The following is a 14,375-nucleotide window of genomic DNA, read 5'->3' on the forward strand; positions in this document are numbered from 1 at the left end:
GGAAACACTAATAACCTTTTGGTGAAGGTTTCTTTGCTGTTTGTGGCTTTGTAGGTCTCGTTATATTTATATATATTACTGAATGGTGTATATTTCAGAACAGTCAAATGCTGACTGGTGTCCGCAGAGCAAGGTTAATGGTATGTTTTTGTTCCATATGAAAGTTGTGGGAATTAATTTATTAGCAGAAAGTTGTCATAGGAAAGTCAAGCCATGGTAATCACAGTCTTGTAGTGCTGCAAATGGGAATTAGAATCCACTGTACAAACGCATTGGAAACTTTTTGTGCATACTTCAAAATGCACAGTGAGGGAATGTGCTTGGTGTTCTCTATGGCTCACATAGCCTCTTAGAAACAAAAGAAAAACACATCTATGAAAGCAGTAAGGAATCATGCAGCCATATCTGTGCCATGACATTTATTAAAATAACAGAACAAGCTGGTAAAAAAAGGAAACAATGGTATCATTTTTCCAAACCCAGATGGCTGATGGAAGAGGTAGCTGCATGGAGCACTGTTCAGAGTGTGGTAACGCACCTTCCCTAGGACTCACACCCCTTTCATGGGATCCACACAGAGTCAAAAGCCTTATAGGGCTCAGCAAGCTTATCTTCCCTTGTCACCACGGAAATTCAAAAGGGATGTGCCAGAGCAGAGGTCAGGTTCTCAGTCCTACTAATAGATTTCTGTCGGAGAAGGAACTGGGGAAATGGGCAGATCCCAAAGTCCAGTACTCACAACATTGAAATGCAATCTGAATCAGAGCTGAATACACAGCTCCTTCCCCCTCTTTCTATTTTTCCTTATTTTGGCAGGTGGTAAAATAGTTAATGTCTCTATTTAAAATATCAGCACAGGGCATCTCAGTTGGCAGACAGAGATGAGCTAGGCAGGTCAGTGTTATTGTTTCAGATTCTGCAAGCACAGCCAGACATTACCACATTACTTAATCTGAAAAAGAATCAAATACATCTCAGCAACCATACCATTCAGGGTTTCTCATTTACTCTTATTGTTTTCTGTTGATATCTTTAGCTTTTGGGGAACAAAGTGGTGCTTGTGACAGTACTCTCCCTGTTCAAACCCTCAACATAATTTCTGAAGTGCTGCACGAACACTAAGCCTATCAGTGTCATAGCAAAGCAGGCAGAAGATGCCTGCTTTGTATGTGGGGAAAATGAGATACATTTGGGGAGGCAGTGCTGTTGCAGAAGCTGATATATAGATAGTCCTACAACCCCAGCATGGTCTAGCACTGCAGTAACTCAGCTAACTGAATTGCTGATCCAGACTTGGAAGAGACTTCATCAAAGTTATAAATGAGCAAGCCGGTGTCAGTGCTGGGGTTTGTCCTGCTTACGCTGTTTGTCAGCACAGCCCAGCTGTCCAAGAAGAGCCTGGGGCCAGTTCTACAGAAGCCCTGTTCGCAGCTTTGTTTGAGACTGTGTCCAGCTATGTCTCATTCTATCCTAACACCCTCTTTGCTCAAGGGGAGGAGGCAAAATGCCACTAGAGCTGTCAGAGCCCATATTTTGGGTGTCACCTATCTTTCTGTACTGAGAATGCTCAGGGGGACATGGAGCAGAGGGATGGAAGGAAGCACAGGGCCCACAGCCGCTGGAGAAGCAGCATCCACATGAGCAGATACTGAAGTCTTTATGGGAATCAGTTAATCTCAGATCTTAGGTGCACATCGTAAGCAGTTTTTTCTCACTATCACCACAACAGTACAGGCTATGCTTTACCAATATCACACACTGCTCACAAGAACTGAAATACTTGTGAGTTAAATAAGTGGTTTTCAGTCACTTTCTTGTTTGGAGGTCACAGGGGTCCAAAGACCACAAGTCAAGATCTACCAAGATCTGATTAGGGATTTTTTACATGCTCTGCACCTAGTAACTTTTAAGTATCAAACACACAATATCTTAAGTTTGTAGGTATAGCAGTTAAAAAAAAAAAAGTGGTGAGGTACAGCCAGAAAACTAGCCCATGGGTGAAAGGAAGACAGAAAAGCTAAAACATTTCTCCACTATAAAAGTGACTTGAAGCATGAAGAGTTGCCTGAGAAAAAGCCACAGAAACCAACAGTCTCAGAGAATCAAATGTAAGACCAAACCTCAGAAAATAATTATCCAACAATTACCTTTCTGTAAATCTGACACGTTTCCTGACAGAAACAAATTCTGAGCACAAAAAGCCACTAGAACACTGAAGGATAACAGACTCACAAGCAGTTCTATTTTCCCTGGAGTTTATAAACAAAGGGAATCTCTTATACATTTACAACATCAGTGAGTAAAAGGGAAGTGACAGAAGCAACATATTTGGCTTTAAGCAAACACTGAAAGACTGTATCACAAAAGTCTGAATATAACATAAATTCACATCTCTCTTGACATAACAGCATCCACATAGCTTGAGAATTGCCTTAAGAATTGTGAACAAGGAATAAAAATATCAAGCTACTGAGCAGGGAAAGACAGTTAGTGTGTTTTAAAATGGATCATGGTAGTGCAGTGTTGAAGCTTAGAGCAAGACTTTCAGAGTGATCTAGAAGACATTACCATTGATAAAATTATCAGATGACACAGAGAGGCATTATTAATAATAATGAGGACAAGGCATAAATAGAAGAGGTGCAGAAAAATCAGAAACAGTAAAAAGACCAACTCCTTGATCTATAAGCCCTAAACCCAGTGAATCCTGCTTTCCTACAGACTACGCTTTTATATAACTGTCACACTGCATCTCACTTGGTCTCATGCATAAATCCTCTCACTCTTTCCCAGTTCCTTTCTCTGTCTCTTTCTTTGCACTGGATTCTCCATGTTTCCACCCACATTCACCACCTGTTTTGTCAGGGCGAGACAGAGTAGATGCTGTGGGTGGTTTCAGAATCTATCCTGCCTAGTAGATTTTACTGTATTCTGTACTTCAACCTGTTTATTTAAGAAAAATATTTTAATAGATAAGATTCCAAGAAAATATTTTAATAGATAAGATTCCATCTTTTTGTCTGATGTGTTCCATGTATGTGCAGATAAGCTTGACAAGAACACTGCAACTGTGATCCTGGAAGAAAAATTATCAAAAATCAGAGCAAAGTGTGGGATTTAGAGGATGGATTTCTGAAGTGAGAGTTAAAAGGGCTAAACACCAGAGCTAGCTTCTCAGATGCAGCTAAGGTCCATTAGGGTCCTCCTTTCACAGCCCCCAATCCTAGATCTAACTTGCACTTCCATAAGCTCCAGGAACAACACAGAGCATGTGTGAGACACCTACAATATGCAGAGTGTGGCAATATGGTCACCAGAATGATTTTTTTTTCTGAAGACAAGAGTCTTAACTTGTCCCTCACCTGGCTGAGGAAGATGTATCTACCTTGAAGAACCAGTCTCATCTAAGCACTTTAACAAAGAAACAGATAAATAGGGATACACTAACTTCCCACAGAGACAGGAGGAGAAGAAGAGGGCTGGAGGAAATGAGTTAAAGGATCTTTATCATCCTTTCTGTGCATTAGGGTAGCTGCACAGCCCTTCATTTGTGTTCTGTCTCCCAATATCTGCAGGCTGTAAGCCCTAAGTAGAGAGGGATTATTCAGCATTGATATACAGAGGAAACTGGGGATGTAAACACGAAAAATGAAATTATATTTGGATGAAGCAAACACAACCTGAATATAAGCCCAAAGCTTCCTGCCACAGTGACTTAAAGAGACTCTGGAAACTTCAGAGGAAGCAATGCCACAGTGCAGAAGATCTGTGGCAAGGTGGGCATGATGGGGAAGGGCAAGGGAAAAGGCTGTAATTTCACGGTGGCAAAGGAAGCCGGATAAGGTGAGGTGTAGGAAAGAAACGTTGATTAGAGACTGTATAGAAACTTCCTCTGGCCCAGATGTTTTGAAGAGTGAAGCCCTGCCACACTGGTAACCCAGTTTTAATACCTGCTGCGCCCCTGACAGCACTGAGAGCCCTGATAAGGCCGGGCTCAGCGAGTCCTCCTCCCAGCGTAGCAAGCTGGGCACTTTCCAGTGAACACACACTGCCACCTAGCGCCCACCCGTCTGCCTGCAGCAAAGGGTTTGAAAACAAGCAGTCCCCAAAACGACTTTGGTCCCTGCAACCCCAGGACTCTCCGGGGTCAGGCGGTGCCCCTCGGCGCAGTCTGACTGTCTGCACTGATACGGGAGAAGAAGCAGGTTCAGGTTTTAATGGTTTGTGTGCTTGAGAGGAAGAAAAATGCCGACAGTGAAAGCAGAGATACCAATAAAAAGTCAGTGGCCCTTCTGTGTGCTCTGAAGTTGTTTTCAAGCACTCAGGACAGTCAATCCCCTTTAATCTATCATCTGCAGTGGATGGCAGGGAGCAAGTCCTTCAGCTCAGATGGGCCATGTCAGAACTGAACATGAGCCCTCTAAGAGAGAAAAGTGGTTTACTGTCCCCTTTGTCTCATTCTCAGCTTCTTGACAGCTGGCTTGGGCTTAAATTAACTAAATTCAAATGGTAATATTAACCCAAATAATTAATCCAGGGAACTATCCATCTGTGTGGCTGTTGGCCTTGTCAGCAAATATGGCTGGACCATCAACTTTCAATCAGACATGTTATTTAACTAAATGTCTTTACAGATGAGATTCTGTCTTTTTGTCCAGGTACTCTAGGATCAGCAAAACCAACAGCATACTCATTGATTTATCTTTGCAGTTATACAAAGGCTTATACCTTCCTCTCCAGGCAGTAACATTTTCAAATCATTTTTTCATTCACAAAAAAAATATCTTTTTACAAGAAGAGCTTTTAGAAACACACAGTGATTCACCAGCTGGTGGAGCTCAGTAAATAGCAGGAAGATCTGTCTACAGGCATTCTCAGATTTGGAAGTGAATTGTGACTCAGCCACCTTTGTTAATCTTCCAGTTTCGTTTCCAGGAAAGTTTATGCCTTTGGATCTTACTGGTTTTGTGCTAGCAAAAAGTATCACGAATGCACTGATTTCACAGTGGAGCTGCTATCCATTTAATCAATTAATTGAAGACCTGCAGAACAGATCTCCTTGGCAGAAGTACAGACTAACTATAATGTTCTAGAACAGCTGTAACAACTGTGGGTAGGTCCAGTTATCAGCTGCTGATATTAGTCAAAATACTAACTTTTACAGGACCTTGTGTTGCTGAATTCACACTTCTCACTGTTTTGTTACCAAAACTGGTCAACCAGAGCAACAGCAACAACTCCATACTACTCATGGGATCAGTAAATATGAATTATAAACTGAGAAAACAGCTCATTGAGCCCCAGGGCATGCCTGCCCATCAAGTCCAGTGAGCTTTCAATAAGGCCTTAACTGAAGGGCAACAACTCAACAGATACCTTGAGTATTTTGCTTGTAGTATGAGCTGGGGAAGAAAAGATTATAGTTAATGTAAATGAGTAAAGTATGAACAGGAGCAGGCACCAACAGCAAATACAAACTATTTACTACTAAAAGCTAGCCCTGACTAGCTAGTTTGGAAGAGGGTAAGAAATACCCAAGAAGTAAATTGTCTCACTGTCCTTAGGGCAATAGCAGCCTGCTTTTTAACTGGGAGCTATTAAACACCCTTCCAGACCCCCAGCAGCTGGATGAGCACTTTCCCAGCTGCTCATATGCTTTGCCTACATTCACCTCAGCTTGCTGCAGCCATTTTGGGTAGGAATGTCTTCTTCACTGTCTCATTTTTAGAGAGCAGTATGTCTCTCAGGCTGCTATGCATTCAAGATACACTGATTCACCTGCCACTTTTACAGGCAAATGAGAGCCAGTGCTGCAAATCTGTACAATGGCCCTTTTAAGCACATGGCTGGCTTTGTAGCAAACAGCTCACTTTAGATTAGGATAAACACCTTACCAAGGAGATTAGTGCCACTGCACTTGTGAAGTCATGATAGTCCTCACAAATAAAATCAGTGACTATAAATAGCCAGTACATCTTCCATCCTATGAGATTATGAGTTTTGTGCTTGCAGAACAGACGAGCTCACTGGGAGATAATTTTGTGACGACCAGATAGCTTCAACATAAGATTGAGCCCATCATCATTAGCCCAATTAAATATCATTTTTATACCAGTAAAATAACTGATGTGCTGATAAAGGGCCTCAGTGTATGGTTACTGTTAATACCAACAGCTGCTCTGAACACATCCATGTAATCAATACTGCCCACTAAAAGGTTTCTAAATGAGTTAACTCTTCCAGCCAGATTTCTGAGGGACTACTTGCTTATATAATCTTGTGATTTTTTTGTCCTGTGTTTCTTTTATTTACAGAAGCATTAAGTCCAATCAGGAGCTGATCACACACACTTGAGCAGAGCATAATATGAATGTCACATGCTATTACTGTAATAGAAGTTGAGCAAGGGAACCTGGCCTTCAGGCTACTTTTCCCGTGTTTAAAAAAAAAAACAAAACACTGACCCCATCCTGCATCATTCTGACAGAACTAGGTTAAGGAGTGATTGCACGTGCAGAGCACAGCATACTCTGGGAGATGGGAGAAGAGTAGGCAAAGACAGCAAGATCTTACTCCAGTTTAACAGCAGCCAGAACAGCATCTCCTACAGTAGCCTCAGCAACATGATCAAAAGAGCCTCTTTTGCCACCAAAACTGCACATCATCATTTAACATGAACTGGGTCTCCAGTGTCTCTGTTCATGTTGGTGGCAATGGCCCCACTCATTATATTGCAGATGCAAACAACTGCACAGCTCCCTGAGCAGCAGAGAACTGCATTCTTGTTTAAAGGGTGTGGCCATAGCTACAGCCATCAGGTTCCTGTCCTGCTTTCTAGGATGGATTAGAAACACTCCCAGGAACCATGCAAAAATCTCTCTGAACGTCTAACTTTACTGCACATTCAGGAGAAACAAATCTGCTCTCCCTGCACACATTTCCCAGGGGATCTGAAGCTTTTGTTGTTGGCTCAAATAAAAACCCCAACTAAAACTGTAAAGCATTTAAAAAGCGTTGTTAACCTTCTATAAGGCAAATGCTTGAACTTCAGGCTTACCTACAAATCTCCTTTTTGAATCCAACATTTTAATTTCATGTATTTGCTGTCCTCTGGAGACCCAGGTTTTCTAACAGCTGCAGATACCCATTCAAAGCAATCCTACCAGATCCCAACAGCATTACAGGAGAGCTTCACAGCCCAAAATCAAGTGCTGAGTCTCCTCTGAAAGTTAATTCCAGGTGGTCACATATGAAGCAGTAATACTTGGTACTGTGGAGGAGCTACAGAGAGATATTTTTCACACTCAGCAGTCATCTCATGCTTATAACCTGTTATGGGGGCTAGGCAGCAAATTCTTCCTGACTTAAGCAGATCTTTTCACTTGTTCATTGCTATCTGCTGCTTGTGCCACTAGAAATGGAAAAAGGCAACTCAGCACTTCGTGTGCTGAAACACAACCCTTTCAGAAGTTCATTTTGAAATGTGCCTTAAAGATCAGACAGAGATGGTAGTAGGATGCATAGTTTTAAAAACGTGTCAAAATCCTCTTGAGAGACAAAACAGCACACACATTTTTTTAAGAGGTTCCCATTTATCTGAACACTCCTATATTGTTTTTTTTTTTTTGCAGGCTAAGACGGTTCAGATGAGCCTTAGCTGAGTATAGATATCTTGAAGCCAAATTTATGAAGTTCTTCTTACACCAGAATGCATAATTAAATTCATAAGCTGCAGCTCAGACCCAATGCCTCTTTCACTTTCAACAGACAAGGAAAGTCCCAAAGACAGAGCACTCCTGAATGGACTCTGCAGCAGGTCCTCACCACCAGCTACAGCTGCAGGGGAGCAGCTGGGGGCAGGGATACAGCAGTGAACTTTCTGGACTTGCTCTGACTGGGTGATGCCTCTTGGCAACTGTAGCACTCTGCCATTCCTGTTCATCCTGGTGCAGCTCAGAGTCCTCATAGCTGCTACAGCCCCAGCTCTCCACTGGCCCAGGTGGTCAGCACCAGGTTTTGTTTGTTTGCTTTTAAATCCCTTCAGAGGTTGCTTACAAAGGCTTTATGGTCCACAAGAAGCAAGAAGGCCACTTTGAAAGGGTGGTGTCCCCAGAGGCAGTGAATTCTACATTGCTTCACTTGTAGAACAGTGCGCTACAGTCCCCATGCAGGGAATTGAGCCCACAACAGTTACATCTTCCAAGTGAAGATTTTGTGAAGGCTTGCAGCACTTTATGATGTTGAAATTTCCAGTGGGCCACATCAAGTCATGGTGAAGTGAGAAGTGGTGTTTAAACTCAACATTTTATCAAGAAGTAGAACCTTGTCTGTGATGGGGATAGTGTTGTCCTGTTTCAAAAACTACACATCCCTCACAATCCTTTTAGCACACACTGTCTAAAAATAACAACTTGTTTCCTGTTGTTTCAGTTAGTTTGCTCTATGTGCCTGCCAGCATTTTGCAGAATCACTGTTTCCCTGAGACTGTCAATCAAGTCCCCTGTTGTCTGTGGGGGTTTTTCACACATTGTTAAATGTTAAAAAAAAAAAAAAAAGAAAAAGAAAAAAGAAAATGTGCTGATAATCCATTTAAAGCAGCCAGAAGCAGTGGGATAAGTAGCACCAAGAATTCCTCTAAGTTTTTAAAAAGTGAACGCAGTCTCCTGCACCAAAAGTCAAGAGCACAGGTTCTCAGGCTATCAATGTCTGTGACAATTTCAAAATCATCTGAGGAAACACAACTTCATCTCTATTGATTAAATGATGCACAGATATACCGAGTAAATGAGCACAAGTTCAGAGATCAACATAACTTCTGCTCAGTATTTATATCTTAGAAACAGAAAGTTGGGTAATTTCATTCTCTTTAGGATAGAAAGAAAGTATGTAGTTATCAAGACAACAAACTCAGAACTTTTTGGTTTTTTTCTCCCAGTAATTGGTAATTTACAGATATTTAGTTCTGCTTTTGTTGGTTTACTCATTTGCGGGCACCAGTTTCCAAAGGTAAGATCTGCAGCCCCCCAAAGAGCAGGACCTACTTTGAGGTTTTCTCTCCCATCAGCTCCAGGTGCTTCTTGAGACACCAGTCTAATCCAACAGGCTGCATCTGAGAGATGACTCACAGGAGGCTGCACAGCACCTTGTTGTCAGCAGTTATGGAGAAATTTTCTTGTTAAAGTCCTGGGTGCTATTTGTCACCATTTACAGAAAAGCCTGCCCAAGAAAGAGACCATGCAGCACTTGTAGAGCTTCTACCTAAATGAGCATAGGAGGTGTAGTATTCTCTGTGACATAGATCTGTGATGTTTAATACAAGCATCTTTCTTCAAAGTGTGCTGTCTGCACCTCGTGTTTGCTATTCATCTTAAGTCAGGGAAAGCAACAAAAACAAGAAGGAAAGAGCATGGTAATACTTTAACAAGGGCAGCCTATGATCTTGATTCACCTCTTGCGTGCAGTAGAGCAGGGAACGGTTAGGGTAAGGATTTCAGACCCAGATGCAGTTAATTCCAAGGAGGTGACCAGAAGATGGCGTGAGAGGAACAGTTTTCCAAGAAAATCACCAGCTGTGTCTTGCTGCCTGCTGCTGAGTCAGTCATAGTGGAACCCTTTCTCCCAGTAGCTTCCACCGGGCTTAAATTGGCCTTGACAGCAGGGGGAGATGCCCACGCAATGGGAAACCTGGGTGGAGAGTGGATTAAAATGAAATACAAAACTCAAGCAAAAAGTACTATTTCCAGACAACTGCTTCTATTAATTTTAATCATACCCATTTTCCATCAAGTATTAAAGGGATTAAAGGTTCTTGATCATTTCCACTTACTTTAAAATCTACAACATGGTTTATGTGCTGAAAAAGCATCTAAAAAAATTTTTTTTTTGTTTCCCCTGAGATTTATTCAGCCTTCATCTGTTTACCAGAATTTGCTTTGGCTCAGGCTTATGTGGACAAGGGAATTCATTTCATATGATAGCCACATGGACCTGAGCTGAAGTTTTACCATTTGAGTGCAGCACAGGACAGTTTATATACAGTTTTCAGAGCAGATCCACTGGTGATGGTTACATTTAGTGTAAAAGGAAAATATGTTCACATTAACATTCCAAAGCTAATCTACTCTATTTGATCAAACTGCCACATTTCCATGGAGGAAAAAATCAGTTTGGAGAAGCAGAAACACTCCATAATTATCCATGACTTTTTCTTCCTTTTCATATTCCATTTATTTTCACTTTTCCCAACCCATTTTCAGCTAGGAATCCTGCAAACCATTCAAATCTGTGCTTGTCATATATGCCAATATGTTAAATGCTCAAAGTAAAAAGAGCTTTTTATGAAAGTTCCACATTGTCTGTTAAAATGGGTTTTTCAATATCACCTGCTTCAGCTAGTCACTCAATCTCCAGAGGCACTTCTACTCCTTCTGAGCCATTTCTCCATCCACAGAGATCTAAACAGCCTCAGTGTTAGTCACAGCTCAGACTCTCGTGCTCACTGTCACTTGGTCATGCACATTAACACTGGGAGACACAGGTTAAAGGATGCCCAGATCCATGAAGGAACAGGTCCAACAACCACTGGAAGCTCCCTCCTCTGCACTGGCTGCATTGGACCGTTCTCAACTTGTCTGACACTTTGGGATTCTTGGCTGCATGTCCTGAAAAGTCCCACTGTGACTAACTTTGTGAGGGTAGCTTTGGTTCTCTTGGGAGCCAGGCAGAGCAACTTATCTTCAGAAAATTAAATGGCAAGTAAGGCAGTGTTGCAAACTATGTTTTCCTCTGTACATCAGATGTTGGCTTTGGTACCTGGGATGCATCCATAACCAAGCCAACTGCTTGGCAGACTATTCTTCACATTTGTTTGATATTAACCTTTTACATTACCAATTTTGCTGTCAATTAACTATTGCTTCTTTTGCAGAATGTGGTAAGAAACGTTTGCAAAACACCTTGCTGCTGACCTAACTACACACTACTTCAAATGCTTTTTGGCAGTACTATCTTAAATAAACAGTCTGCAAATATCCCTGTCTTCCACCACAAGGGAACTCTTATAACATGTGTGTACGTATAGCACAGGGCCCCTAAGAGGCAGAAGTGAGCTGGGGACTCACGCTTAAGACTTTTCAATCACACACTAGCAAATGGTTAAAAGTGAACCTCTCTGAACACACAAGGTAGGTAATTAGTGGGGAAAAAAAAACAAACCACACAATCAGCTGTGAGCTGCAGAGGAAGAACAAAGACCAAGAATAAAGACTGAAAACAGTCTCCACATACATTCTTTGCGGAGGTTCAAAACAACGTAAGCAGGCACCTAAGCATCATTAAAACCCAGGCTCAGAGTCTCTCAGTGGCTTGCCACAAATAACCCGTGGTTCTTCTTGGGTTCTTCATGACCCAGTTCTTAGTCATGAGGTTTTCCCACCCCAGCTCTGATTTTGCTGCTCATGGTTAACATTAATACTTCATAGATGTGTTGGCCACCAGCCATTTCCCATGCCAACCTCTCCTGGCACTCTCTCCAATAAACCTTGAAAGCATTTTAAGACAAGGGTGGAAGACAATCCTGCATAGCCTCAGCTGTTGGACTTTTGTATTGTCTGTAGAGAAAAGCCAGCAGCGACAGAGTTTGATGGTTTGCAAGGCTCACTAAAGCATGCAGCATGCCTCAGGGAGACAGCTGGCCAAGACTCTAAGAAGTCTTGCCCTTTGACAGTTCCCTCCTGTAAGTCATATAGAGAAACAGTTGGCTGGGGGCAGCTAGTTCTCAAGGGCAACAAACACGGAGGCATCTGAACAGTACCTGCCCCTAAGAAGTTCTGAAAAACAGAAGCACAAATGCACAAATGCAGAGCAAACACAAGTTCCAGGGACCTGAGAACTTATACAATATATTGATGCTGCCATGAAAATTCTCCAGCATAGCTGACAATTTCTTCAGTTTGAGTGTGAAACAACTCCTTTTCCTAACACAGAAGAGGATTTCATTCCTCCTACTCCTTGTGCAATACCTCTTGGCCACAAGAGTGCATCCTTGCAGTTTGCACTGGGTGCACCCTCTTACTGCAGTCTCAAGGTAACAATACCTTCAACCCAGAGTTCGTTTATACCAACTGCCTTCATCACTTCTTTGCAAACACTTAGTGTGATTAAAAATGTGTAGACATGACCTTCAGGACAAGGTTTAGTGAGCATAGTGGTGTTGGGCTGATGGTTGGACTTGATCTTAGTGGTAGGTCCTTTCCAACCTTAATGATTCTATGCTTCTATATTAGATCTGGTTTATAGCATACCAAAGCGATGGGACGGTAACAAAATGCTCTTTAATTAGATTTAAGATAGATATTGTGTATTACTGCTGCAACAAAACACTGCTGAATATCTGTCTGTCTCCAAATTTGTGGAGTCCTGCACCAGGGGAGGAATAGCCCCCCTGCACCACTGCAGGTTAGAGGTCAGCGTTGGAATGCAGCTCTGTGGAGAAGGTCCTGGGCGTGGTGCTGGACAAGAAGTTCACATGGACCAGCAATGTGCACTCAAGGCCAAGAAGGTCAATAGTCTTGTGGGTGCATGAAGAAGAACATGGCCAGCAAATTGAGGGAAGTTCTCCTCCCCTGTACTCTGTGCTAGGGAGACCATAGGAGACAAATACATCCCAAATCTCACACAAGTAGCTGGGTATCTCAATCAGTGATTCAAGGGGAAAACACTTTCCTTGACAGAAGGGCTCTGTCCCAGCCTCTCCTGGGCTTTTGCACACAAGGAATCCATTCATGTTAACTGTCACCTTCCCGTTTCCCTGTTTTTCAGAAGAACTAAGGAAGACAACTCATTTGCCAAACAACAGAATTTCTCCTCCTTGTCCAGGCTACCTCTACCAGTAGTTGCTACTGGTATCCTTTATATCCAGGTGGATACGGAATGACCAGACAGAAGCGAGAGCTCAAAACCTAGTTTTTTTCTTCTTGCCCAGTCCTCCCCTGGCCTCATAGCAGGTGGTTAAAACAGACAACAAGCAATGAGTCATACCACTAACAGCAGAAGAATTGTATTCATTATTTACCAGTCTCTGGTCCCTATGCTGCCTGGAGGCAGCCTACCCCTCCTACCAATCATTTAGCACATTTCAGGTCAGTGCAATTCCATACGGCTCACAGCACAGATGTTGTTTAGAAGAGTCTCTCAGTGCTCTTTTTGTGCAGCCTCGTCCCAAGTCTCATACACCTTCTCCAGTCTCACAACTTCTGGCACTGGTTCAGCTAATTTTCACTTTAAAAATTAACTAAGTGTTCATGAAAGGTGCCAGACTGCCAGCACTCAAAACTGCAGCCTGATGTTTGCTCACAGAGCAGGTGCTGCCCAAGCAACAGGAGATGATGTTGTGTGACACTGACCTCATGATGTGGCTCAGCCCTTTTTTATGAGGGGCTGCCTTTAGAGATCATTTACATTTACCAAGTAATTAATTTCTCACCTTCTAGCTAAGAACACACAGAGTTAGTCTGGCCCTAGTATCCTGCCTCTCAGTGACCAAACCAGATGTGCAGGTTAGAAAGCAAGAGGGGAAGTGCTAGCCCCAAGCCTACAGACTGCAGTTGAAAGACTTCCTGGTTTCAAGGTACTTAGTGGTGCCTAGATAGTATGAATATTTCTTCCATAAATCTGTTCATGGAAATCTTTGGCATCTGCAATCCTGTGTCAGTAATTTCACAGACTATCTACATGTTGCATTAATTCTCATATTCTTTTCCTTGTTTTGAACTTCCCACATGCTGCTAGACCAGAGGAGTTACTGATTCTTTTCACCTCATCTGCCGTTGACCATGTGACAAAGTACACCATCTCTGCTTTGCCTGCTACAGAACACGAATAAAAACCATCTCTCTGAAGGAAGAGCTCTGCAACATTGCTGCTCAGAAGTGGATGATGGTTATAGCCTAACAGACAACTTCTGCAACTTATTTAGGTGCAGCTATTCTTAAACCAGTGCATTCTTCACGATTACACAGGAGACAGACTGGCAAATATACTACATGAAGTAATCAGTTGCAGTAACTGTGCTCTTTATGTAACATGACAGCTCTTCACTCAGCGAATCTGCAATAGAAGCCTTAGTATTTAGAACTGTGAATTTTATTTTTATTTTGATCTTACACAGTAAGAGGTTAAAGCTGAACTGTCCTCAGGCAAAAAGAACACAAGGTCTATTTAACTCAGCTGTCAAACTGCTTCATGTGACAGTAACTTGCTAGTACTAGCAGTACTTTCCATATGCAGGCACTTTCTAGAAGCACCTAAATCATGCTTTGGCTGTAGAGGAAAGGTACATGTCACACCTCAATGCTCCATGCAAAAAAAAAGAAAAA

Source organism: Indicator indicator, chromosome 16, assembly GCF_027791375.1.
Source record: "Indicator indicator isolate 239-I01 chromosome 16, UM_Iind_1.1, whole genome shotgun sequence".
NCBI classification, from domain to species: Eukaryota; Metazoa; Chordata; class Aves; order Piciformes; family Indicatoridae; genus Indicator; species Indicator indicator.